The sequence below is a fragment of the Grus americana genome, chromosome 1, assembly GCF_028858705.1.
Source record: "Grus americana isolate bGruAme1 chromosome 1, bGruAme1.mat, whole genome shotgun sequence".
Taxonomy (NCBI): Eukaryota; Metazoa; Chordata; class Aves; order Gruiformes; family Gruidae; genus Grus; species Grus americana.
In genome coordinates, this window is record NC_072852.1 from 138,314,895 (window position 1) to 138,341,218 (window position 26,324).

The window sequence follows — 26,324 nt, forward strand, 5'->3', positions numbered from 1 at the left end:
AGGGAAATGCCTTCCCTCATTGCACGGCTGGACCTTTGTCTTGCTGACCTGCCATCGTCTGCCTCTCTATGTCCCCCCACCAGCCAGTTTGACAGCCTTCACATCAATATTTCTCTCTGAAGTCCTGGACTAACCATTACAGGCTCACTCCCGCCTTTGCTTTCACTTTTCCTTGCTCACGTGGCTTTAGCTTAGGAGAGGGCTCAGGGGTCCCAGGCAGCACTTCTGCAGGAGCAGCGCTGAGCCAGGCTCAAGGTGGCGCTTGGCAGAGCCAGCCCCAGAGTTGTATCACCCTCAGCATTAAAACTCAGTTTCACTCAGTGATTTACACCAGTACCTTCCAGTGTGAGTTAGTCTCCTAAGTGTGCACTCAAGGTGGATTCAAAGATTGCAGTAGATGGAGAGTTTTTGTATTGAAATTGTTCCAGTAATTAATGTAACAGAGTTGTGGTTTTAAAAGAATAAATCCTACCTTAATTCCACTTTTAATGAATCTAGTGTCAGCCGAAACATGAAAACACACAATTCAAGATTTAAACACGTCGGAAATCCCTTTTTGAGAAATAGATATACCTGAAACAATGGAGGTGGAAAATTTCTTAGAACAATAATGTTTTTAGAACTTGGCATTATATATATGATTGTTTAGGACGAAAAAAAAAGAAGCTGTTTTGGGAAAATTATCTTTTTCCCCAACTGTTTAAATCATCAGATAATTTAATAAACAGAGGAGAACCTCTCTCTGCTTGTGATATTCTCAGCTTTAATCTCAGCTATAAAAAGCTAGTCCATTGTTAAGACTTAAAAACCTCTACTGTGAAAGGGAAATATAATAACCTTTGCCGTATATACGCCAGGTGTCGTTCCCTAACAAGCACTGTTGATAGAGTGATGTTTAATCTTTGATAGTAATATCTAGGATATATTGAATTGCAATAAAACCACTTTCCAGACACAGTATCTTCCAGGATTATAAAATCTATGGAGAAACCACATGATTCTGTACAATGGTATTAAATACTGACTAGTAGTGCCAGGGAAATTCAGGTAATGTTGTAAGTTTGATCTCTTATGTGGGAAACATTCAGAGTGTTTAACAGCTTTATTAAGTAAGTGGCAAGATTTTGTTTCTGTGTATCAGGTCAGCAATAAATTCTTACATTACTACTGTTATAAAACTCAGAAACCTGAAGCTGTGTTATATGACTCTCCCCTAGGAAGGGTCAGTGATTCACTTCTCTCAGTGTTGCACAATGATGGTAGGAAGCACTGGATTTACACCAAAAAATTAGGAAGAATTGTGATCCAAACTCAGTACTACACAATTGCAATTTAATGTACCACTATTGAAAAATTCATTTGATTATCATGGTCAATGCGGATTCTCATTAAAAGCAGAATTTGGGAGGCAAAAAATGTTATTAAAATGCACAGAGAATTCTGCATGAGCTGAAAATGACAGGGAAGAGTGGGAGGAAGAAAAGGCTAGAGGCAGAAGGTAAAGTAATTTGCACCCATTCTCATATGACATTCTTGATCAGGTATCTAACTAGTCTATAATTTTTAAACCCTGTCTCGATCTAGCATAATTTTTAATCCATATCCTGTGAGATAGGTCATGGCCTCTAGTGTCTGTCATTCAGTCCTATGCCCTGAAAAAAGCAGGAATATCACCACCCTTCTCCACGTGCACCCCCTAAGGAACAGAACCCCAGCAAAAAAAAGTCTCGTGTCTCTCAGGGCCTTGCCTAGGATATCTTTGTGTTTCTGTAAGACCCAGCTCATTGTTACCACTGAAGAGTAAAAATCAAGGTTTCAAATCAACCATGGCCACAAACTGGAACCCAGGAGAAAGTTGGGATAAGTGGTTAATGTGGTTCCAGCAGCTTAGCACAAGGCAGAAGTCTGCCTCTGTGTTCCAGAGCTTGAAGTACACCTCATTTCCACCTCTAGGCAATAGTAAAGTATGTTACAGAATCCATAGGAAGGTATTAAGCATGTTGTAGCCAGGGAAGGTTTAAAATGAACTGGGATTAATCTTGCCTAGCAATTAAATGCTAATCATTTAGCCTAAACTAGCACTTAGCTTCCTGCCATAGCCAAGGGAGAAGGACAGACACCTCTAAAGAGTGATTATTCCACCCCCTACTGAATACCCAGGGTGGGATGAATCACCTTTCATAAATGTCTGTAAGCCTCCACAGAATATGGAAGGAGTCTAGATGATTAGCTAAACTCACAACTTTATTTTGAGTCAGCTTAAACTAGATGAGATTATTTTCACTGCTGGTGATTAAAATAAGGCATTTTTCACGGCTAGCATCAATTTTCCAGACAATTGTCAAATGCATCCACTTCTATCCAGTCTTGTAAATAGAGGAAAACCTGAAAATGGAATATGGTATTTCAGCTAGTTCATTCTTTTCTTCCAGGTAGCATTATTTAAGTCTGATGTGGATAGTCTGAGTTGGTGGCTTTTCCTACAGTTGGTCATTCCTCCTAGAGAGAAAAGCAATCATATGATGTTGCTGGCTACATCACAGCATCGCCAGCCTTCTGTGGGCCTGACATCACATAACATCCCACCACAATCCCAAATATTATCTTTATATTTTGAAAAGATGAAAAAAAGAACATTTGGGCTAGAAAGACTGTTGCTTATCACGAGTCACTGACTTTTGTTAAGGAGGAGTAAAACCGCAGTAATGCCAATTACTCCAGGTGTGGTGACTCTGTAACTCACATTCTGCAGTTCTGGAGCTGCAGAGAGCTGAACAATAGGAGCTTTAGGATGTGATTGGTATTCATTGTCCTAAAGAATATTATAGTATCTTGAGAATCAGTTCAGCCCAGTTCTGAAGCGTGATGGCAAATGCCACACGCTTTTCATTTTCTGCCTCTCAGCAATTTTCCCAGGCTGGAGACAGGGAAATGCATGATGTGGCTTTTCTAACTTTCTTATTCTCTTTGAAACTATGGCTGTTTTCAGGGAGCTTGACAAGCTAGCTTCTTTGGAGGTGGTGTTGATAATTTCCATTAGCACCAGACAGTAGGTTTTCCACTGGCTTTCACCAATCAGCAAGAGTACAAATCTGCTTTGTAGGAGGCAGCTCAGATAATCCTAGGGGCTTCTAGAGTTTCATTGTGTTTGATGGAGTTTCATTATGCTGGGGTAGTGAGGTGATTAATACCAACCGACCAACTCAAAGTTTTCTGCCCCTGTGAATTCCTGTCACATTTAGTTATTTCTTCTGCAAAGTAAGATGAGAGTTCTTTGCAACAGGCTGGTTTCAGGTCTAATTCAAACACAGTCTTTGAATGTCAGCTGTAACTGGCCTTTACTGATTACTGATCACACTAAAGCAGAAATGAAAATACAAATAATAGATACAGGCAGATATAGATAGATAGATAGATAGATATAGACAGACACACAGAGGCAGCCTTTACACAAAGGTGTCATACATAGAGCTTCCCGCAGTCCACAATTCCTCAGCTTCTACATGATGTATCCCTAGTCACCACACTGTTGCCAAAAATCAGCTTTATTAAAAGGAAAAAAGTATTCATCTAGCCCCTTAACTAAGCAGCCAGAATGTGCATAGAAAGTAGTTGGTGTTCCCAGCAAAAGCTATGGTCACGTTTGGGAAAGAAAGCAGCCCTGGGGAACTGAGATCTCCCAATTTGTGGTGGGTTATACAGCGAGGCAATACCAAAAGTAGCAAGACCCGTGTGGCCCTGCTTGGGGTCTTGCAGCAGGCGTGTGAGGTTTAAAAGCTGGAGAGGGGCTGAAGAGTGGGGTTGAGAATCTGTGTTTCCTAGGGCCATGAAAAGCTGACAGCGAGACAGGCGTTGCTGGGAGGGAGGAAAGCCTTTCTAGCAGGCTAAACCCTGCGCCTGTTCACGTGGGCAGCTTGGAGCAGGAGTATTAACCCTGAAACAGAAAAGGGCTGGTGTCCCATGGAAAGCAGCATAAAACAAATCCAGTCTCAGCATGAATGACCAGAGATTCTGGATTGGGTTTATATGTGTTCCTAAAACCAAACCCAAACCAAATTAGGCTGGCATATTGTTGGGAAATCAGCACCAATGACAGGACTGCTAAAGAGCACACCAGGATTTTGCCATATGCAAATGGTTGTCTTTGTGTGATTTAAGGAGACAATTATCCTTCCAGACAATTTTAGCTGATTGTCATTTATCTTTATTACTGTATCAGCTGTAATTACAGAGCAAAGTATTGACATAACGACAAACTAAACCTACCCATTTAGCACCAAAGCTTTTTTAAATTTCCTTGACATTCTACACCTTTTTGCTATTTTGAACGGACACTCTCAACAAGTTTGAGTCCTTGATTGAAATGACTGTGAAACAAGGAAGCTTTCTTCCTGTGAGACATGCCACAGGGCACAAGGAAGTAAAAAAATCCACCCTGTTCTCAGGACCAAGAGGCATTTCTCTCTACAGGGTATCAACTCTAAATCCAGCTACTGTGAGCAATGGCTGCCCTTCATTGTTACCCCACGGCCCTTCGCAGCTTTGGTTGGGATTTCTAATAACTACGTTGTAAATCTGTCATCATTTTCCCTTCTGAGTTACTTTTCATCTGACAACATGCCTAAGAGTATATCATGAACCTTTCTTCAGAACCAGATGAAAGGCAGATGGGAATAATTCTCTTTGTTAGTTCCCACTCTACTCACATCTCTCTTCCTCCTCAAAATGTGTCCCCACAGGCACCCCTGCTCCCCACAGACATTTTTTCCTCATCTTTCTGCTGTCTTTTTTTCCCATAAGCTCATGGGACTCCCTTTTCCTTGAAGTCTTGAAGTCCTAACTTTTTTTTTTTTTTTCTTTCCCCAAATGATCTTATAGAATTTTTTTTAGCGTGGTGGTCCTTATGCCAGAGCTTCTCACATACAACCACTGTCTCGGCATCATGCAGAGACTGCAGGCACAGACCTGGGCAGGCGTCAGCTTTCAATTTGTTTCTGGATCATCCTTGCCGCAGCAGGAAAAGGAGGGTCACAGAGGGATTTCAAAATCATGTTCAAAAAGCCACAGATGTTTCATCAGGTCTGAAGAGGATCCAGGTAAAAATCAAAAGTTTAGCGGGTTCCTAGCTTTAAAATTGAGTTGATACAATGGGAAGAAGGGAAGAAACAAGAAATAAAACAGCACTTGCAACATAGGAAAAGAAAATAAAAGGAGCTGAGCAGGGAACATAACTGAAAACACTATAAGAGAGGTGAAATTGCAAATAAATAGTAAATGGGACAGAGAGGAAGGCAAACCGTGGTGTCTGCTTCCCTATCCTTGGTACTGCAGGAAGCGCTCAGGGCTCCAAGTACCTGTGTCTTTTAGAAAGCTTTTACATATGCAAGTGCTGGAAAACAGATGCTTTGACGAATTCTGCATTCCTTCGGGTAATTGTCAAAGACTGTAGTAACACACTGCCTGGTGAACTCAGCTGAAATATTAAAAGCCCCCTGCTGCAGACAAGCCATTCATTGCTGACCCAAAAAATGGATACGTTCTTAGCTGGTGGAAAAAATCCCTGCCAAGTGAGATTGGATTGCTTGGTATTCTTTAAAGATTGCATGAGTTTAATTTTTTTTTTCTCACTTCTGTATGGGGTATTAAATGGAAACCCTCACTGACTGAACCAGAATGGGGTTACAAAAACATTTAATATGCAAAAATGTACCTTTTAATATGACTGTCAATTTTAGTAAAAAAATCCCTGCTACATTAGTGCATCGAAGTGTATTTTGTCTGAAATCATAAGTAATTTGTAGGTATCTGTTGTTGCCTAATGCTTTGCTATAGCTAACACGTATTTTTATTTATCATTAGACACAGAGACACTAAACAAGGCTTAAGCTTCATTGTCTTATGCAGTATACAGGTTCAGGATAAGAACTGAGCTAATAAAATGTCTAATGAAATGTGTGTGTGTTTGCATTAGTTCTGAGCATATCAGTCTTTTCCTTTGTCTGAGATTTCTGCATAGGTGCTTCCATATATGCATAAAAAAATTACACATACATCAGCACACACAGGTGGGATAAGGACAAAGTTAATGTCATGTGGCATAAAGCTTTATTACAAGCATTTTTTGAATGACCACATTGCTAAAAAATCTTTTGACTTAAATAGGCATACTGTAGAGCAGTGGAGTTTGAAAGAGATGTCTGGAGATCATCTCATCCAACCACTAAGCTGCTTCCCAGCCACTTGGCCCCAGAAGTGACTGGTGTTATTCCTCCCCAGGAATAAGAAATGCAGGATGTTGCATCTGTCTTTGCTGAATTTTATGCAGTAACTCTCTCCCCATTTCTCCAGCCTGTGAAGGTCACTCTGGGTGGCAGCACAACCATCTAGGTTATCAGTCACTTGTCCCTCTTTTGTATCACCTGCAAAATTGCTGAGAGTGCACTCTATCCCAACATCCAGGCCATTAATAAGGATACTAAACAGTATTGGCAATTGAGCTGATCACCTGTGACCAGCCTCCAGCTGGTCTTCACGCTGCTGGTCACAACTATCTGAGTCTGGAAATTCTGCCAGTTTTTAATTCACCTCATTTTTCGTTTATTTAGTGCATATATCTTTTGCTATTCTCGACACTTCCTTATCTGCATGCACATGCTTGAGCTGGGCCTCCTTTAGCCCCGTTTTATTGATTAAGAAGTCTCTCTTGTGCACATCACCCTGCATCTTTTGGTCTCCAGGCCAGTTTATCATTTCCTTCCCTGACTGTGGGTCATCATTTCCACCCCTCATTGTTCCTGCTTTAAAGGTCTTCTCCATGTGTTGGCCAGCCTGTTGGCAAAAATGCTTTTGCTGTTTGGTCAGCTGGATCCTATCTCTTCCAGACAGTTGTCATCAACACAAGGTGCACAACCAGGCATGGAGCTGCAGGATCCACTCACCCTTGGACAACGCTGAAGAGAAAATGATATGCATGCGGACCTCCAAGCTTCTCAACCCTGCCCTGAGACTCATGTAGCCATGACTGATACTTTCCAGGTCTCCCCTGGACTTATTGCTGGTGCCAGTGTGGAAGAGTAGTAGAGGACCAAGAGGCGGATGAGCTTCAGCAGTCCCTCCCAGCCTCTGGCAAGCAGCAAGCTCCCCCAAAAGCAGGTCAGGTTGGCAGATGGGGGCGTCCATCCCCACAGGAGGGATTTTCCCACTGCTGCCACTAGCTGTTTCTTCCAGGTGCTGCCATGGGGTTCAGGCTCAGCAGCTGCAGTGCTGGGCTGGGGAGAGCTCCCAGCCCCTTGACTGCTGCCAGAGCACTGAACCCATTCAGTAGGTGCAGACCTGCAGGCAGAGAAGCAGTCATTTCCCTGATGCCCAAAGTCATGAGCTTCCAGCCTTTGCCATTGTGTCTCCATCTCCTAAAGTGATAGGCACAGACACCGCCTGCCCCTCAGGCTCCTCTTGTACTCACAGAGTCCCAGAGAAGCTCAGGTCACTTTCTGTTTCATCAGCCTTGAGGTCAAGCAGCCTGCTGACCTCCTCTCCTAGCTCCTTTCCTTGTTGACATAGAGCCTCCCGCTGTGCACATGGGCTGCGGGTGGGGAGCCCCTCTGCCCTGGCACCCCTCAGTGCCCTGGAGCTGCATCCTCATGGGGGAGCTCACTCTGGGTTAAGACCTCTGCTGTGCCAGGGGTAGTTGCTCCAGTGGGTACTGGGGACTGTGCCTTGTGGCATGTCACCACCACTGCCAAGGACACGTACAGGGTTTCTGTCCCACTCATACACCCTTCTGCACCAACTGCTCCATCTAGGTCTTCTGACAAATGCTTCTCCATAAAAATTCCCAAGCACACCATCACATATTTTATGCATGCTTGCAGAGAAATGGACTCAAGCTAACCTGTTGAAATATTGTTCATAGTCTTGTCCTTGCTCTTCTATCTATACATAATGTATAAAGAACAGGTTAATAATGTAGTTATATTGATGATACTTTTGCATATAAATAAATTATTAAATAAATGCAAGCACATGCACACATGTGCCTCTGCACATGAGGGAGCATCCAATAAGACAGGCATTCAGCACAGGGCCTATGGCGATGTGATAGGTGTTGCCACATGCCTGAAAGCCCCAAAGCCAAAACTTTCAGTCTTATTTAGGGGCTTGAAGAGCTCTAGACCCTATATGGGGACACACTAGGCTTTCAGACTAGAGTTTGCCACTGCCAGCTCTGTGGTGCCAAAGACAGGCCAGAGTTTCATGCCTGGCTGTCCTAGCATCAGTGTCTGAGTTTGCTTAGGGAGCTACCTCTGTAGTAGGTGTTCTGGGAAAATAGGATTTAGTGCCTGAAATAATTTCCTTCATTTGGACAACTGGAGTAGTGATTATGTGGCTAACACAGCAAAAGGAGGGCTCTGGAATTACAGGTGTCCTCTGGTGGAGCAGCTGGGCAGCTTGACACACCATGAGAGCACCCTATCCACTGGATCCTGGAGAGCAGGGGAGCTCTCACCACCTTTCCTATTGAAATTGGGCTGGCATGCAGCCTGGAAAGCCAAATTGTGGGACTACCTTGTTGTTTTAGAATGGGAAAAAAAAAAAAAAAAAAGAAAAGGAAAATAAGCCAAGAGAATTTCCACACACAACCCCAACTGGAGTACTGCATCCAGCTCTGGGTGCCCCAGTACAAGACAGACATGGAGCTGTTGGAGCAAGTCCAGAGGAGGGCCAGGAAGATGACCAGAGGGCTGGAGCACCTCTCCTGTGAGGACAGGCTGAGAGAGCTGGGGTTGTTCAGCCTGGAGAAGAGAAGGCTCTGGGGAGATCTAATTGCTGCCTGCCAGTACCTGAAGGGGCCTACAGGAAAGCTGGAGAGGGACTGTTTATCAGGGAGTGTAGTGACAGGACAAGGGGTAATGGGTTCAAGCTGAAGGAGGGTCGATTTAGATGAGATGTTAGAAAGAAATTCTTTACTGTGAGGGTGGTGAGGCACTGGAACAGGTTGCCCAGAGAGGTTGTGGATGCCCCATCCCTGGAAGTGTTCAAGGCCAGGCTGGATGAGGCTTTGGGCAACCTGGTCTAGTGGAGGGTGTCCCTGCCCATGGCAGGGGGGGTGGAACTAGATGGTCTTTGAGGTCCCTTCCAAACCAAACCATTCTATGATTCTATGACACAAAAGAATAGAAAATAAATATTTTTCCAATCAAAATATTTCATGATATTAAATAACTTCCAGTGCAATGAGAGCTACCATTTTCACAGACAGAGCAGAACAAGAGCTTAAAGACTAGCAGAAAAAAATGCAACTGGAGATGACTTGCTCTGCCAATAAAGGCACTAGGCTTTTGTGAGTGGGACTAGGTTAGAAGTTCACCGAAACCACAAGTTGTTTGTTTCTTGTTATGTGCTATAATGGTGTACAAGTAGTGTAATGGTGAGCCAGTAAGTGTTATCAATCCACTCACCACTGAAATGTTCCTGAAAATATTCTAAGAATTTCAGGTTACATTAAAACTCTGTGAACTGTTTTTTATTATTATTTTAAGACTTTCCCTGGAAGATTCCTTACTGCTTTACATATATTGAAAAACAAAACAAAACTCTTATGTGTTTTCTGAGTTATTTTGGGGGGGGGAAAAATTAGCAAGAGAACAAAGGAAACATGCATAGTCACACCAATGTGCTACAAAAATCTTACCTATGAAGGTTATCTATGCAAAATATATACAGCAAGTCAAACACAGAATTGGTAATTGTCTGTCGTGTTCCAGAACAGGATGGTTGTTAATTACTGAATAGTATATCCAAGGACTCTTTGTGATATTTTTTTTTTCTGTTTGGGGATTCTGAAATTTCCAGAGATGTCTGATCCTCTCAGAGAGACTGTAATTGTGTTTCTGAAGCAAATTTCTTACAGCACTTCTGCATCCTTAAAAGTCATTGACAGGAAATAGTATCTCTCAGAGATACCGCTGAACTGAAGTTAAAGTCCAGTCCAATTAGTCATTTCCTTGTCTGTGAATGACTGTTCCCTAAACAACATATTTTAAATTGTATAGCTCAGCCTAGCTTTCAAATGACCTCAGAGCCTTTAAAAAATCTTAGTGACAGAGGTGAACAGTGCAGTAATAGAAATATGTCTCAACAGAAGAAAAAGTTTATTGACCTTTTGAATATTCAGGAATGCAATATAACAATGCATGGCTTAAATTATGTGAATCTTTACATATAATTAAACATACTTTAAGTCTCCCTGTTGGGAGTCTAAATCAGAGTTCAAACCAGAACTGGTATGTTGATATATTTATTGTCTGCCAGTAACATAATATATGCTTTGGTCAGGTAAGGGGACCAACAGATAGGGAATTAATTGTTAGAATGGGGAAAGATTATTTATCCATGCTGCGATGGGCCCATTTTAAGAGTTTGAACTGTCAGGGAAGGAAACCATGTTTAATATTCTCATTTTTATTATTTCAGTGAGTCATTCTGGATTCACAGTAGACTCCAGTTTTTCACATTCTAAGGCTGATATGAAGCTCCCATTACAACTGGAACAAAGCCTTTAGCATCTTCAATAACTCATTAAAACTTTCACTTCTTTTTATGGTCTTTCCATCCACACACCCTTTAGCTTACATTGTTTCAAACTGAACATTTGTTTAGCATATAACCAGGTGGGTTTGTGGTTTTAGGCCTGTTGTTGTGGGGAAACAAGGATCTTGAGTGACATTCTGCAGATTTGCTTCAGGTTTGCTCAGCTGAGCAGCTGCCTTTGGCATCACTTCAACAGTTGTCCAAGAAGCTCCATGGGTTGGGACAAAATTTGGGTCTTACCCTGTAACCACCCTTTCAATGCCATGTGCTGATCAAGCTTTTCGCAGTTGTAAGCTCTATGTCAGTGAACCTCAGGGCTCTGTCCTGAGCCTTTCAGATCTTTCATTAAATTTAAATCTCCTTGAAGCATTGATTGTGTCATATGGCTTTCATTATCATAAGCATGCTGATGATATTCAGATTCATGGTTCACGTTAACCTTTCCTACTGAGGTCAGTAACAGTATCTCTGAGCGTCTAACAGCTGTCTCCCTGTGGATGTCTCATAATTTTTTGACATTAAACACAGGCAGTAGGAGCCTCTGTTAATTGGGTCTGACAGTTTGTGTTCTTCTTTTGGTTTGCATTTCATGTACCTTTAGCTGGGAACTTGGGTCTTATTCCTGACAATAATTTGTCATTTACTGCTCTTATTTTTTCTTCAACAAAAAAAACGTCGTTACTTAATGTCTCATAAATTTGCCTCTACTTAACCATTACATCAATAAAAACATCTGTCTGTATGCTTGTGGTTTTGTGTTTAGAGTTTGCCTTTATTCAAAAACATATTTGTCATGTCAACATATGCATACTCTTCTGCTGGTAGCATCTCTCCTTATACTGGTGGCATATCTCTTTACACTGGTTCTGCCAAGGCCAGTAGGTAGCATGTGCTTAGTGACAATGTATATGAGCTTGGGCACAGTGCCCCTGTGGCGCGCAGGGCGCTTGTCTTCTGGGCTGGAGCGTGTTTGGCCAGCTTGGAGCATGGGCAAAGGAGCCAGTCAGAGAGAAACCTTTTTGTAAGTTAACTAAATTGCCTCTGTGGGCATGAAAGAAGAGTGTATGGTCTGCTCCCTGCTTCTCAGTAGGGACTTTTGCTCTCAAGCAGGGTATTAAATAAAACAGTACAGTCATTCTGTGATGGTCCTTGAAGTGATTAGAGGAATGTTGTTGTGTCTGACCGGCAGCTCCTCTCCTGAGTGACAGCAATGGGGCAAGTAAGAAGTTTCTGTTCAAACAGATTAGTAGAGGGAATACACATGTGGTTTTCCTGTATCAAAGGTTAAAAAAAAAAAGTATTAAGTTTTTTATTTGGTGGTTATTGAGAAGTGACAGAGATGGTTTTCATTTTCTGTTTGTGCTCGGTTTTAGATAGGTGCTCGTTGGCCTGCCGAAGTTAAAATGTTGTCCTCATCTGGGCAAAGACCAGCTTGAATTTTTTTCATTTTAAAACCAGGAGCAACAGAACCTTCACCCTGAAACATCAACAACTTACTAAGGCTTCGAAGGCTTGAAGGTCTGGAGATGGAGTGTATCACTGTATGTAATCAGGCACCACAGAATAATGGTGAATCTCAGGTAAACGGTATGTGAATTCTTTGGTATTGCATGACTTGAGTGTTCTTTACAATGGTGAGACCCGACAGAGACATAGAAAGGAAATTTGCTTCATGGTAACAGACACAGTAAGTTCTTTACAGTCAGTATTGTGCAGCCCTGCACCTACTCGGCTCTCTAAGAGAGGGGGCTCAGCTCTCAACTCAGTGTTATCCCTCTCCAAGTAGCTTCTCAACAGGGAATAAGGGAAAACATAAAGTCAGATATGTTCTAAGAGCAGCGTGTTTACACAGGCACAAATGCTAGCCCTGAGCTGAGGAGGTCACAGAGTGGTGTCTGGGGAATTATGTCAGAATTACACTACAAAAATCAGTGCTTGAACTATTGCCCAAGAAAGATTAGCGTGTGTCAGATTTGAGCGCATGGGTGAGGACTGCCACACCGCACTGTCGGGCTCTCTGCTGCCTGCTGGCATCAGTAGCTTCCATACGGGTGACCTGCTGCCTCTTCAGTTCGTGGTACCCAGCAGCGCTACCCTCCAGGAGGCAGGCAGGCGGTGAGAAATACCCCCGGGAAGATTTGGTTGTGCAGATTAGCTCCATCCTGCTGAGAAGTGTCCTGCGGAGACATCTGCATGCTCAGGTCTGCTGCCAGGCACCTTCACCTGAAGCTTAAGGTGGGTCATTGCTTTCTCAAATAAACTCAGGGGTAATTGTGGCCCCAGGGATTTTCACCTTCACATACATCCACTTCCCTGACAATCTGGGAACAAGGGTTCTCTGCTTGATTTGAAATTGGGATTTGAACCTCAGTGTGCCAGAGTGTCCCAGCTCCTATGTTATTCAGAGGCAAATGTCTCCCGTTACAGCAAGGCATTTGTTCTAAGTAGTCATTATCCCATGAAGCAGGGATCTGAGCTGCACTCTGATAAAGTGTCTTACCCATCAGGCAGTGATAAGTCTTACTTTTTATGCCTTCCTTTGCTCAGTGAACAGAAAATAATTGTGACATTTAGAATCCAGAAAAAGCATAAAAATTAAGTATTCTATTTTATTGCACTAAGAAATGTTTCACTTTTTTATATATTTATACTTATACAACTGGGAATCAAAAGGAGCTAAGGCAGGATTCCCTATTCAGCAAAATACTCTGCGGATGAGGATGGAAAAGAAAATTTGAGGAAAAAACATGATGCATATTTCTCTTCTATTGTAATACAGTCTTTAGTCAGAAACAAGTTTGCTTTCTCCACTGCAAGGGTGGTAAATGGCATCATGAATCTTCATCTGAAAAAAACTGTTTCAACATGACCTGCAAATGGAATGAAAGTCATTACAAGCTGAAGGAATAGAATCAGACATATTTCTAACAGTATTCTGCTGCAGGGAAAAATAAGTTTTAACAAGCCCAATACTTTCTAGGGGAGCAGGAGAAAGGTTTTGGAGAATTGTGTGGGAACTTTGATTGACGGTTAGTTGAAGGAACAGATAATCATAATGGGTTTATTTTCTAATTTCATACCATTTCTTAAAGCATTACTAACTGCAATCTGGCAAAAAATAAAAGAACAGAGAAAAACTTCCAACGCTGATTGCAAAATTAGTAACTTTCTGAATATAAATACCTCTACCTTTTTCAGCTGGATGTATGGTAGATAATTTTCAGATGTTTTCAATGGCTGGTATAGTTAAATTTTTTTTCCCTACTTTTTAGACCAAATTTCCCTTGCCTCCCAGAAATCTCAAAAGAATTTATGTATGTTCAGCAAGTAGAAAGACATAATAAAAACAGTCACATTGAATGAATCTATAAATACAGATTTTTGAGGTAAAAAAGGTATAAATGGCTCTTCCCATTTATTTGCTTATGTTCTGCATATTTCACTGGTGAAGGTGTTACTAGCATCTCAGTGCTGCACACATCTATTAGCTCGAGTCCTAGGAGGACTTTCCCTGCTTAGACTCTGTTTCCAATACTTTCTATGGCAATTTCCTTTGTCAGAATTTTTAAGTTTCCTTCACTGAACTCCTCTAAATAATTTTTGCATTTCTTCCTTTCTAAGTTCATTCCCTGTTGGGAATACCTAATAAGAGCAGGAGCAAAAGGTTCTTGGGGACTATCTGGAAACAAATGCATTTCCAAATGCTCCCTGGGACAGAGCGGTTTGAAGATGTTTGTTGAGAAAGTTCTTAAAATACAGTTGTAAAATTTCCTAATCCCCATCCCATTTGTCATTATGGTCAATAATGCTTTTAAGAAGATAAGCAAACCACTAGTGTATAAGTAAAATCATATAAAAGAATAGACCCAAATATGCTATTCCATTTTTCTGCAAAAGAGCTGCCTCTGTCAAATGAGCTTATACATGCTTTATTTTCCATATTAACTACGGATAGCTACCCTATTTGTTCCAAACAGCTAATGGATTTGAACAACAAACTGATAAAAAAGTAAAAACACATATTCCTTTTGCCATGGCTGTATGATGTGTCTCAATGCTCAGTGCTAATAAACATGATTCTTACTGGGTTGTAAAGGCTATACGAGCGCAAGATCCTTGTAACGGACTGCTGAAGAGAGGACACTATTCTTCATTGCATTTTTTCATTATATGGCAATGCATCACTGGCAGATGCATAACCTTGAGCATCACAATAAACTTAGAAAGCAAACTGAAATGAATTATAGTCATGTGAATATTGACACAATCTAAAATGTCATTGCTACCATTCCTGTTACGACAAATTTTTGCTAAAGAGAACAATATATGGCTCAGACTGTGGCTCATATCTCAAACTTTTCACATCTCTTTGCTTCTCATAATATTTTCCTTATATTTTTTTTCCTCCAGCAAAGTTTTATAGAGCAATTCTTGCCACTTTACTAAAGCTAAATTCCACTTTACTAAAGCTAAATTAGAAAAAGAAATCTGAATTATATGGTCTAAAACATTACACATATAAAAAATGTCAAGTTAGAAAAACAATAAGCTAACCCTGAAGAGATTTTATTTCTATAAAAATAGGCACATAAGAGCATTTAAATTCAAGTTAAACCAGAGGTAGTTAGGGCTAGTTTGGCCATTCTCGTAAGACTGACAAATCCTACATATGGGAACTATAAATATGGTAAAGAAATGAAGGACTAACTAAGACCTAATTTGTTTTATTTGACTTGACCATATAAATGAAAACTACATTTTCCCCATCTTGACTACTCTTTTTTTTTTTTTTAAGTTATTACTCAAAGCTACCTTTCTTTGCTCATGTAAAATATGTTGGGTTGGATATATTCATTTAGCATCTTTGGTCTAGGCAGGGACAAATCCTAAAACCTCCAGAAATCAAAAATAATATAATGTGCAAATGAAGAAAAAAAAAAGGGGGGGGGGAGGGAGGGGGGAAGCACGTTTTGTGTGCATTCCAGGGCCATTCAGAAAACCTTTGTATCAGAACGACAGATGATGTAGGGCCAACATCAGTAAAGACCAGAAGCATATACAGGTTGTATAAGGTGGTGCCTATATGTTAGATGCTTGGCTTCCAGACCATGATCTAAAATGTACAGTGAGGACCTGGAATGTCTTCTCAGAGCATGGGTCAAGCAAGATGCTCCAGAGGAGCCTCCCAGAGAAACTCATGCACTGAGTGAAGAGGTGCTCCCTCTTGTCACTAAGAAAGCTGAATGTTCTCCTCCAGTCTGACTGAAACAGGGATTTCATTCACACAAGTCCCAGTGAAGTGGCCCACTTTGACTAGGTGTCCATGCAAGCAGCACCACAGAGGGCACAGCCCCGCTGAGCAGCAGAGACTTGAAGCAGGGCACTGGCAGAGGACATCCCTCAGCCGGCACAGCGCCCTGCCCCTGCAAAGCACCTAGACAGGGGCGGGTGTGTTTCCTGCACTGCATCTGCATGAGGCACACGTATCTACATAGATTTAGTTTGCCATCTAGAGACACTTGTGATGCCCAAGTATCCGACTAGAACAGTTGAACTCTGCACTGTCTTGTCTGCTATAAGTGTTTTAATGTCTTAGAGTATGTTTAATTAGCACTCGCAAAGGTCAGTCTTTTGCCATGTTCACATATGCTTTCAGCCTCCCCGTAAGGACACTATATCACATCCAAAATACAGCAACTATCAAATATTGTCATATCCTTTCTTTTTTTAGTTATACGAATTTCTGCTCATAATACCTGCCGTACCTCTGTTTTCCAGCTTCTTTTACCAATGACTTGTGATTAGCAAGCTCTAGGGTTTAAGGGGACCTCTTTGATTGTTTGTTTTTTCCTGATAATTTCCAGATGTTTCCCATGGCGATTTGTTCTGTGATGCAGGAATTCCATCTGTTCCCTCCTATACATTGGCTCTGCTTTATTTTGCATCTGCACCACATTGTGATTCAGAGGGTTTGAATTAGTACCTCTTATTTGCTGTATCGCCTATCTATCATAATTTCTGCGTTTGCAGATTGTCTCTTCCACTTGCCTGAGTTAATTATTGCAATAAATAATAAATAATTCATCAAACTGTATTAGAAACTTTTCTATACACTTCAGCATACCTCTGAACTCATATTTGAAATTCCTTGCAAAAAGCTATTCCTGACCTTAACAGAGTTCCAATGATAATGGATACTGTAAAGGTGACAATTAATAGACACTTAGGATAGCATTAATACATATGTATGACAAACATAAAGAGTCTTGGCAAGAATATAAACCCTCCATTTGTTTATTGCAAAATAAAGACAAGTTAGTACTCAACTTACTGCTAGAAATCCAGCAGTTCTCTGAAAATTGTGAGTAGCACTCACAAGTACTAGGTCATTAGCAGGACATTTTATTTATCTTCAGTAAATAGCTGTGTTTACAGGCAAGGACTCTGCTTGGCTTTGACCCAGCATATTTTAAAAATATCTCAATGCAGAAGTGAGACTCCAATGGTCAGCCAGCAGTTGCAGGACATGGTAAAACTGACACCTTGATAAAATTTGTTAACTATAAGAAGCACCAGCTGGGAAGAGTTCCTTAATAATGGCTCACTCTGTAAGGATACAAATATTTGAGAGGACTTTTGCCTCTGTGCATTATCCTATTTATAAGAAAAGCATCCCCACTGACGGCTGACAGCTTTTTAATTGAAATCGTGGTAGGAAACCCTTACAGAGCTTACCAAAATCCAGAGTCAACAGGCATGGTTTCTACCTATCTCTGTGCATCCGTCTTTAAACACAATAATTACTTTTTAATCTTTGCAATTATTATGAAATTATTATGTTACACTTTTCTCAAATATGACTTTAGGATGGCTGGCTAAACCTGAGGAAATTTGTTCTCCAGTGGAGCGTTTCTAAACAGGTTATTGCTCCATTCTTGTAATACCCAGAACCCCCCAAAAGACTGGGCAGCGACAAGCTCTGAGATGCAGGGGGTCAGTTTGGTTACGCAGGGTAGCAACCTTGAGAAAGCATTTTGGACAAGTTAAATATGTCTGGTATGCAAGGGGGATGCCTATACTGTGAAAATTTTTTTGAAATCATAAAATCAGCTTTTGAAGTTCCCACACAAATCCTTGGAGTTATAAAGAATGTAAACCTTACCTTTTCAAATTAACTTGGCTGGCTAAACTCAGTCAGAACTATGATCAGTAAACAATGAGCAAGCACAGACTGAAATTGCATATTTAAGGATGTGAGGTGGTTGACTGAGGGTAAAAGGCAAAGATGGAATTCAAATCTTTAGAATTCTTCTGAGTATCTTTTACCAATTTTAATGCATTTATTTCACGCAATGTCTTTGTTTTCGTCAAGCAAGACACCAGCTTTGCTTTATTAACCTTTTACATACAGTTTACATACGGGTTTCATAATACAAAGTGTGAATCGGCACTAGTGGCTGGGGGAAGTCCTGACGTGTGCTCTGGCACAAGTCTTTGCGTAGCTGTTCTGAACTAAAAAAAAACCCCAACCAACCAAACCCAAAAAACCTGCCAGGATTTATTTTAAACTGATTGGCTCCCTAACAGAGTTCACAGTCTATCATTCAAGAACAGGTGAACTCAGGAAAAGGTAGAAATGGGAATACCTGCAGCCAACACTGCTGCCAGAGACTTCAAATTGTGGAACCACAAGTCTTGCGTTTTCCTGAGGGCAGAACATCTAACTGATGTACCCTGGGTCATTATGTTCCTTACTGAAAGGTTTAAGTCTTCTTCTGATACTTTCTTTGGTATTCTCACTGTTTTAGGAAATAATGTTCAAGAATAAAGTTCTTAGATTTTGTGTATTACCAGTTATCCACTTCATCAAATCCTATTCACTTCTTCATTGAACTAGTATTTCCGTAAGTGCCAGTGCTCCAATGTTGACATTCTAATATATCTCTGAAGAGCATGGTTGCAGAATGATGTAAGGAATTTTACATTTGTATTTTTAAAACTTCAGGTTTTTACCATCTCCCCATTGAATATTAATCTCTTGCCCAAAAGGTCATCTAGAAGTTTATCTCTCTTCTGTGCAGTCTATCGGTACTAAATATATTCTCCTTTATTCCAGGGATTTCTCAAATGCATTCCGTTTTGCACACCGCTAATGCAGTAAAGACCAAACATTTGGATTGTAAATATAAACATGATTTGTATGGCCTATGTTAAAATAACTTTCTCTTACTAGCACACTACTGGTATGGTTATCCAGAATTCAGTCTACTTTCAATAATTTTTAATCTTCATTTAAAACAGCCTAGTGAGTTACTACCATCTCTGACCATAGTGTATTATCTCTGTTTTGGACACTCATAAATAGTTGAGCCATACACAGAAAAAATTCCACCAAAATTACCAAAACTAGAAACTGGTGGATGTGTTGCTTTTCCAGAAACATAAAGGGTAAATCCCCGAATATTCACATAAGTTTTGAGAAACTTGCTTACATATTCAGCTTCATCATTATGTCTTGTTTTCTCTCACCCTAATAAGACATAAAGCCTCCTTTATTCCTGCTAACCCTTTGCTGTGGAGAGATTTCATCAGCGGAAACCCAATACAGCCATTCCTGTCAATTTACAACAGAAATCCTTTTCTTCCTTCCTTCCCTCTGTTTGTTGTTTTTTCATGTAAACTGTTTAGAAAGGCTACTGAGATTAGACTGCTCCTTGTATCAGTAGGCATTGCTTTCCCAGAGTGACAGGCTAATTTCCTCCTTTTCTCCTCGTAGCCTTGCACCCTGCTAGCACTGTCGTGGGAACTGGGGAGTTCACCATTAGCATCCTGAAAAGGTTTACCTAGGTCTTCATTTGTATGCATTGGCAAGTGAAAAACGGAGGGATAAAACTGAAATGCGTGGGGTTTGGAGGTGGGGCTTTGCCTCCTGAAGCGCTGGAAATCAAACCCTCAGGGACAAAAATGTAGCATTTGGAGCTCTAACACAGTGAGGGATATTTTGCAAAATGTGAAGAGTTACATAATGGCAATGTTTCCAAAAGTATGAGTTTAGAGCCAATTTAGGGGATATTTTGACAAAAGGCATGAAATCACACTTTCTGGGGAAAAGCTGAGGTAGTACGCAGCAGTCTGACAAACTGTGGCTCTTCCTCCCGGCACCACGCAATTTCGTTCGGTTTCTGTTTCCACGTCAGAACGTCAAACTGTGAGTTTTCAGAGCTGAGCCAATATGGGAACATCCAATGGCGGGGAGGGGATACGGCTGGGTACAAGTGCGCTGCTGCTGGCTTTGTCCACGTTGGGCCGTTGGCTGACGAATGTCATCAGGTCCTGGCCCGGCTGTGAAACGTGCTGCAGAGAGGAGTACTGTAACTGAGCTGAAAGGCATCTCATTAGCTTCTCTTCAGGGTAAGATGTTCTGCTCCCATGAATCCTCCCCTGGAGGATGGTCACCGAGGGGGCTTGCCCTGTCCTTCTGGCAGGCGGTACAGCCTGCAAGGGCACTTTTCTCTCGTTACTGGGTGATCACTGTGGGAAAGTAAATGATAATGAAGTTTTGATTTCAGCTGCTGTCTCACCCCAGTGAAGTCCTTTGTCATATTTGAATGGGTAAAAAGGAGATTTACGGTCTGAAGTTTTAGCTGCATCATGAATCTGCTCTGAATCAAAATTGGGTATTCTTTTCCTAAAAGCTAAAGCTAAGATGCCTAATTTCAGCCGGATCCTACTGCTAGCTCCCTTTACATTTTATTCCCTTAAGCTCATGTTTTAGCAAATCACAATCTTATTCTCACATTGATTGTGCCCTCGGCACGCAACTGTTTCAATTTCACAGTAAATTATAGCGCTGATCTTATTAAACACCACTGAAAGCCCTTACCCTGTGCACTGATGTCATACCCCCTTCTGATAAACAGCATTCAAAATGTGTGTATCTGATATCAACCATGTGTGCTTCCTACCTAGTATGACTATAGCACAGTTAGAAATCACTTGAAGAACTGCTGTTTTGAGAACATCTTTAGTCAAATAGTGTGACATCTTCCTGACTGCAAAATACTTCACAACTGAGTCAAGTCTGGACTAGTACTAAAATACATATGACATTCAGTTTTTTTATCTTAAAATCCATAGAAAGCTAATCTGGAATACAGAAGAAAACTAATTTAGCGCAGTAATTTAAATTAATTTAGTACAGCAGTACATGCTGATTTCTTTTATTTGCTTTTTGGCACATAGAAATTGTATATTTTAGGTAAGTAAAGACACACTACTCTGTCTAAACTGTCCAGCCACTCAAATATCAGAGAGCTGGAATAATTTTTTTAAAAATCCATGTCTTAAGGAGAGAGGCAGAGATGGTATTTTCTGCAGCAAGTGGCTTTTTTCTTTGGGGGGTTGTGTGTGTGTGTGTGTGCGTAAAAAGCCATGAAACAAAGACAACTCTTTAACTTTACTGCTATGGTTCTTCCTTCTAAGGGAGGCATGTAATCAAAGTATGGTCCAGTAGCAGCCACAAAACTTGCTTGGGTGTCTTTGTTTAAAAAAGCCAAAAAACAAATAGCAAGACCCTCACAACAATTTTCGGAAGGTGTCAAAACAGTTCCTGTCCTGAAATTGCTTTAAAAATAGGTTATTATAGCTTGGCAATAGCAAAAACCAGAGGTGGGATTATGCCTCTGGACCTCTGGGTGGCATCTGGAGTGAGACCTGCTCATGCAGGAAAATCTACATCTCTGCAGAGGTTTTGTCAAAATGACAGTAAGAGACTGTAGAGGAAAACAACTGGCCAATTTAGTTTCCAAGTAGCCTGTAGAAGAGTATAAGGGCAAAAGGATTCGGTACCGAAATATGGTTCTGTTACAATTGCTCAGAAATTCAATGCATTGCCAATACAAGCCTACCAAGTATTTCACTTAAAACAGGTGGTCTATAAAAGGAGAACAACCTGGCCTGTTATTACAGAGAATTCCTTTTAAGTTCAGTGAATTGAAGTCTCTTTGGACCTACATTTGTTCTCATTAAAAATGAAAGATTTTTCCTTTGAACTCGGTAGATCTTCTCCGAACCAATACAAAGGGGAGAGGCTGATGTGCTGAAATAATAATACACAATATAAATAGCATTTTTCTTATCTCCCCTTTGTTGTTTTCCTGTAAGCTTTTCATACACGTTCCTTTTCTAATCAACGCGGAGTGGGTGAGGTTTTTCTGCAGAAAGGTTCCTTCCACGCTGAAATAAATGTCTAAGGCAAGGGACCCTGGAAGTGTCTCTGATGACTACAGAGTTGAGATAGCCAGCTTACACACAGGACTTATCCAGAAATTCAGCTCAGGATTCAGAGTCTCGTGTTCCTGTTACAATCAATGAAAACTGACAGCTCCATTCAGTTGCCCCGGCTGATGCTCTAGGTAAGATATTTTGCCTGCCTGCCCATCATCGACAGCATGGGCCTACTGTAAGGCCTGACCCATATTTGCCATACCTGAGTAGATTTTCCTATCGTCTTGAGTCCTCTGAAACGGCCTATTTTTAGGCCACCCTTACTGAGGCTCCTGAATTGAGCCTCTAGTAACCACAGTGAACAAAAGGTGTGATTCGTTTGCCCAAACCGTGTTAGCTAGCGCCAAATGCGATGCCCTAGGGCACCCGAGGCGTTCGTCACTCAGGGCTGGAAGATCTATGACTTTCTGTAGCAGCAGCTGCGGCCATGTAGAACAATTGAAAATGTCTAAACAGAGAAAAAATTTACCATCCCCAAAGGCCTGTTCGGGCAACTGAACTTTCCCCCTCCCTGGGTCTAAAGAGCTATTCAGCTGATGAAAAGTAGTTCTAGATACTGAGTTCAACTCTCTGTAACGCCTTATTCGCATCCAGAGGGTAGGGTGAACACCTAAATACAGGCGTTCGAATATTTGGTTCAGTCTGTAAATTCATTCGTTTTAGATGGGATGAAGCCCACTGCAGTTGCTTTATGCAGATGAAGTTATATATAAACCTTTGCTGATCTGGCAGTGATTGCCATGATTAGAATTTGCAAAGTATACATGTTTCTACTGTCAATTATAAAAAGAATAGCTCACAAAATATGCACATTATTTAACAGCATTTTACTCTCTAGCACTGTGATAGTTATGGTTTGTCAGCCTTTACCTTTTATGATTCTGACTTTTCTCAGCGAGATTTACAGCATTAGAGTATTTCTTTTCAAATTAAATTACACCCTGCTTTGCTTGTCATCGGCCTAAATACATTTTTAACCAAACATTGTAAATCAAGGAAAACATTTTAACCTCAGGCAGGTTAGTCCTTCTAGACATATTTTTGGCATGCTATATATAACAATTTAGGCTAGAAACAGAAATTTGGTATCACAGTTTTATTTGTTCTTCCTGAAGTCTGGATTAGGCTGAGAAATCGTTTTAGAATTTGTGATCAGGACTGAGCCAAAACTCTCTTTTTCCCCTTCGGTTTAAACTATTTGGGGGGATAGGTTCTTTTTTTCAAAAGCCAAAGCTATTAGTTTGAAAGCCTAAAAACTCTAACTATTATCACTTATTTGAAACAGTTCTGGCAACTTGAGACACTTTTTTTCATTTCATTGACTAATTTCTGATTTCAATTTTACTTCCTTACTTGATGGTCCCTTAGATGTATATACACATTCTTGTGTGATATATATTCATTGTTTGTTACCAGTTTAGCAGTCATATGAAAAAAAGAAGATTATTATAAATGCTGGACTGGAAAACAAGAAAAATAAATTATGTGAACTGCTTGTAGGTACAGAGGAAAGGTCTAGGATGTAAGTACCAGTCACATACCTAAGCCATAATAATGACTTTGCTTCTAGGGTTCTAGAAACAAGCATCTCGGATCTCTTGCTCTTGGATGAATTGGGTTAGGATCCTGAATGTTTTCCCTCATTAGGATGTATAGCAGATGTGACATGTTAACTTAATTGTTGCAGCAGAAGCACAGAAAGATGCCACAGGGAAATCTGTTGTCTTTTTTCATCCTCATATGTTAGAAAAAAAGATAATGTTTTGACTGGACCAAATAATTACCTCTGGAAATTGTACCCTGAATGCCACTTTTTTTCCTTCCTTTTTTAATTCTTACTGTGTGGCTTAGGGCAAGCAACGAGCATGATACAACTTTACATATGAGTAATAAAATAAAACTGAAGAAAGGGCTCAATACCCTTTTTTCTATATATAATACTGTGTCTTTGCTTAGATAGCCAACAAGCAATCCCAAGGGGTTCTGAGACATTTTCTGTTTCTGCAGTTGATTTAACAGTGGATGGGAAGAAACGTCTCGGTGCTTACTGAAGTCCTAAAGGAAGTCCATAACGAGAATTGCTGATCTCCTTGGAAAGGATGTGACTGCAAGTGCTGGGAAGTGTCTCCCCATGTGTGGTTTCCAGTGGCTGGGGTCACGGTTCCCCACCGCCAGATCCTTTCTCTCCATGCTGCCTCTTTGGAGCCAGGCTCCTCCCGGCATTCCCCTCAGCTGTCCTCCGCATCCAGCTCGCTGCCGGGAACTGCTGGTAACTTGCATTTTAGAGACACCAGGCTGCTACAGAACAGGTAACTCATTGTGAACTGAAAACTCATTGTGAACAGAACTTTCTCTATGCTGAAAGAATGATACTTTCAGCAGCAAAAATACACTTCCAATCTGCATGGGCTGTCATGTTCCCTAAACAGGATAAATGGTGGCTGCCCGTTTGCTTAAGCATTGCTTTGATTCATCACTGGTTGGAAGGAACAGAAACTTCGCAGAAGAACCATGCTGTCTGCTGAGTAGTTTAGTAGTTTTGCAGCTGCACCTAACCTCCTTCCCAGTACATGTATTTATTGCCTGTGATATGCGACTGTATCACCTCTCGCTGAAGATCTTAAACGGTTTGTAAATAAGAGTCTAGTTATATCAGCTTAATGTATGTGAGACTGAGACACATAATTTTTCAATTACTATATGTCATATTCTTGTATGTGTCATTTTTGTCTTCTAGAAGGCTGTTTCCATAATATGGGAGAAAACCTATGCAACCAAAATCAATGCAGTGTTGCAGAAATTGCACTCTGCAGCTAGTGAATCTAACCAAAATGACACTTTTTCTATCAAATTTGAAATTCCCCTGAAAAGCCCATAACGAGTATTACATCTTATATTCCAGGCTACCTTAAAAGAGTTACAATTTTCTTTTTGACTCCTGGGGACTTCTCCTTCTAACTCCTGGGGAATTTTCCTAAGCACTAGAAAACTCTTGGCTGATTCCTATTTTCCTTATTCCGAGATTTAGTCTGGGTCTTACTGAAATTACCCAAAATGTTTGCATGAGTAAGGCAGGAAACATTTTATGCTATCCCCACAAACTATGTGATAGGGAAATTTGTCAGCCAGGCTTTCCAGGAATGATTGCATTGATTTATCTTCAGTGTGGTATGTCTCAACAAGATTTCTACCAACACTTCATTCTTAAAGCTATTTCCCTTTAAGATACTCCTGACATCTGTAGTTTTTATAGCTTGAAGCGCTAGAAGGTTGCTCCTCAGATGGTCGTTACTTCACAAACAGTTGCATTTTTGACAGTCATGGGCTATGCACTGCAAAATCCCAAATCTCTGCATCAGAGACTGGAATTCTTCTTTTAGAGAATAACAATTCTGATTTTCTCCAAAGCTTTCTTGGTTTATTTTGCTTAGTTTCTTGTTATACTTTCTGGAGCCAAGAAGGGGCTTTTTATCCCTTCCCATGAGCTCCTTACATGTCACACTTGTGAGTGCGTTCTCTCCTGTGCCCGTCCTCCCAAAATCTTCTCTGCCATGGCAGTCGGCTATGTTACAAGTGGAAGATAAAGAATAACAATATCCCCTGGGCCCCTTTGCTCCAGGGTAAACCCTGCGTGTCAGCAGCAGTCACTGCTTGTCCGGGAGAGCTGCAGCAGGACAGAGAAGAAAGGCACGTGGGCTCTGGGGAGAACCTCCATGGGAGGCAGGGGCCTCTGCAAAGGTGGAGCTCAAAGCACCAGGAGGGAGGTGCCTGGGATATGTCTCATGCAAACCGACCATAAAACAAGGAGATATCCTAATTCCACAGTGAGTTCAACTTTTTTTTTTTTTTTCCGTTACAGTCGTTATAGCTTCAAATGGTTCCTGTTTTAATGTGGAGTCTCCTCCAGGAAGACCACAGTGTCATTCATTCCAAGCTGTAAAGGGACAACTTTTGAAAGCTCAGGCTTGGCAGCTTTGTCTGGAAAAGCTTTGCTGCTGCCATGATGCCCTGGGAAAATGATGGAGAAAATGTAGGCTGCTAAAAATTAAAAGGATGAATAATGTAAACAAGCTGATTAAATTCTGTAACCTCTTCAACTTCATGGCTCTAGGGTGGCTTATGTCCTGTTAAAATGAATGGATTCTGCAAGCTGGGAGGAGGAAATTAGAGTTGGCTAACAGAAAAAAAACCCAAGCAGTGTGCAGTAAAAGAAGGCACAATAGCTAAAGAGAAATTGCTATTTTATTTTATCCATCTGGTCTACCCTTGTGGTGATCTGCCTCATTATTTCATGGAGCAGAATATAAGTGCCTACAGACAAGGCTTTAGAGAATGCAGGTAATTTTTTCTACTTAGTTATCTGATCCTGTTTAAAGCAGGTTTGAAGGATACCATGCCCAGAGCATGCACTTTCAAGGGTAATCATGTCCATCCAAATCTAAAATACT

The 26,324-nt window shown here is 40.9% G+C and overlaps 1 protein-coding gene across 1 annotated transcript in view; it reads left to right on the top strand.

The window, feature by feature from the left end:
• The window catches only part of MID1 (midline 1), a 272,856-nt gene extending 267,874 nt beyond the window's left edge, over positions 1-4,982 (top strand). The window contains exon 11 of the transcript XR_008579693.1: positions 4,879-4,982. The gene's annotated coding sequence lies outside the window, so the exon portion shown is untranslated. The remainder of the gene's footprint in view (positions 1-4,878) is intronic.
• The last annotated feature ends 21,342 nt before the right edge of the window (positions 4,983-26,324 follow it).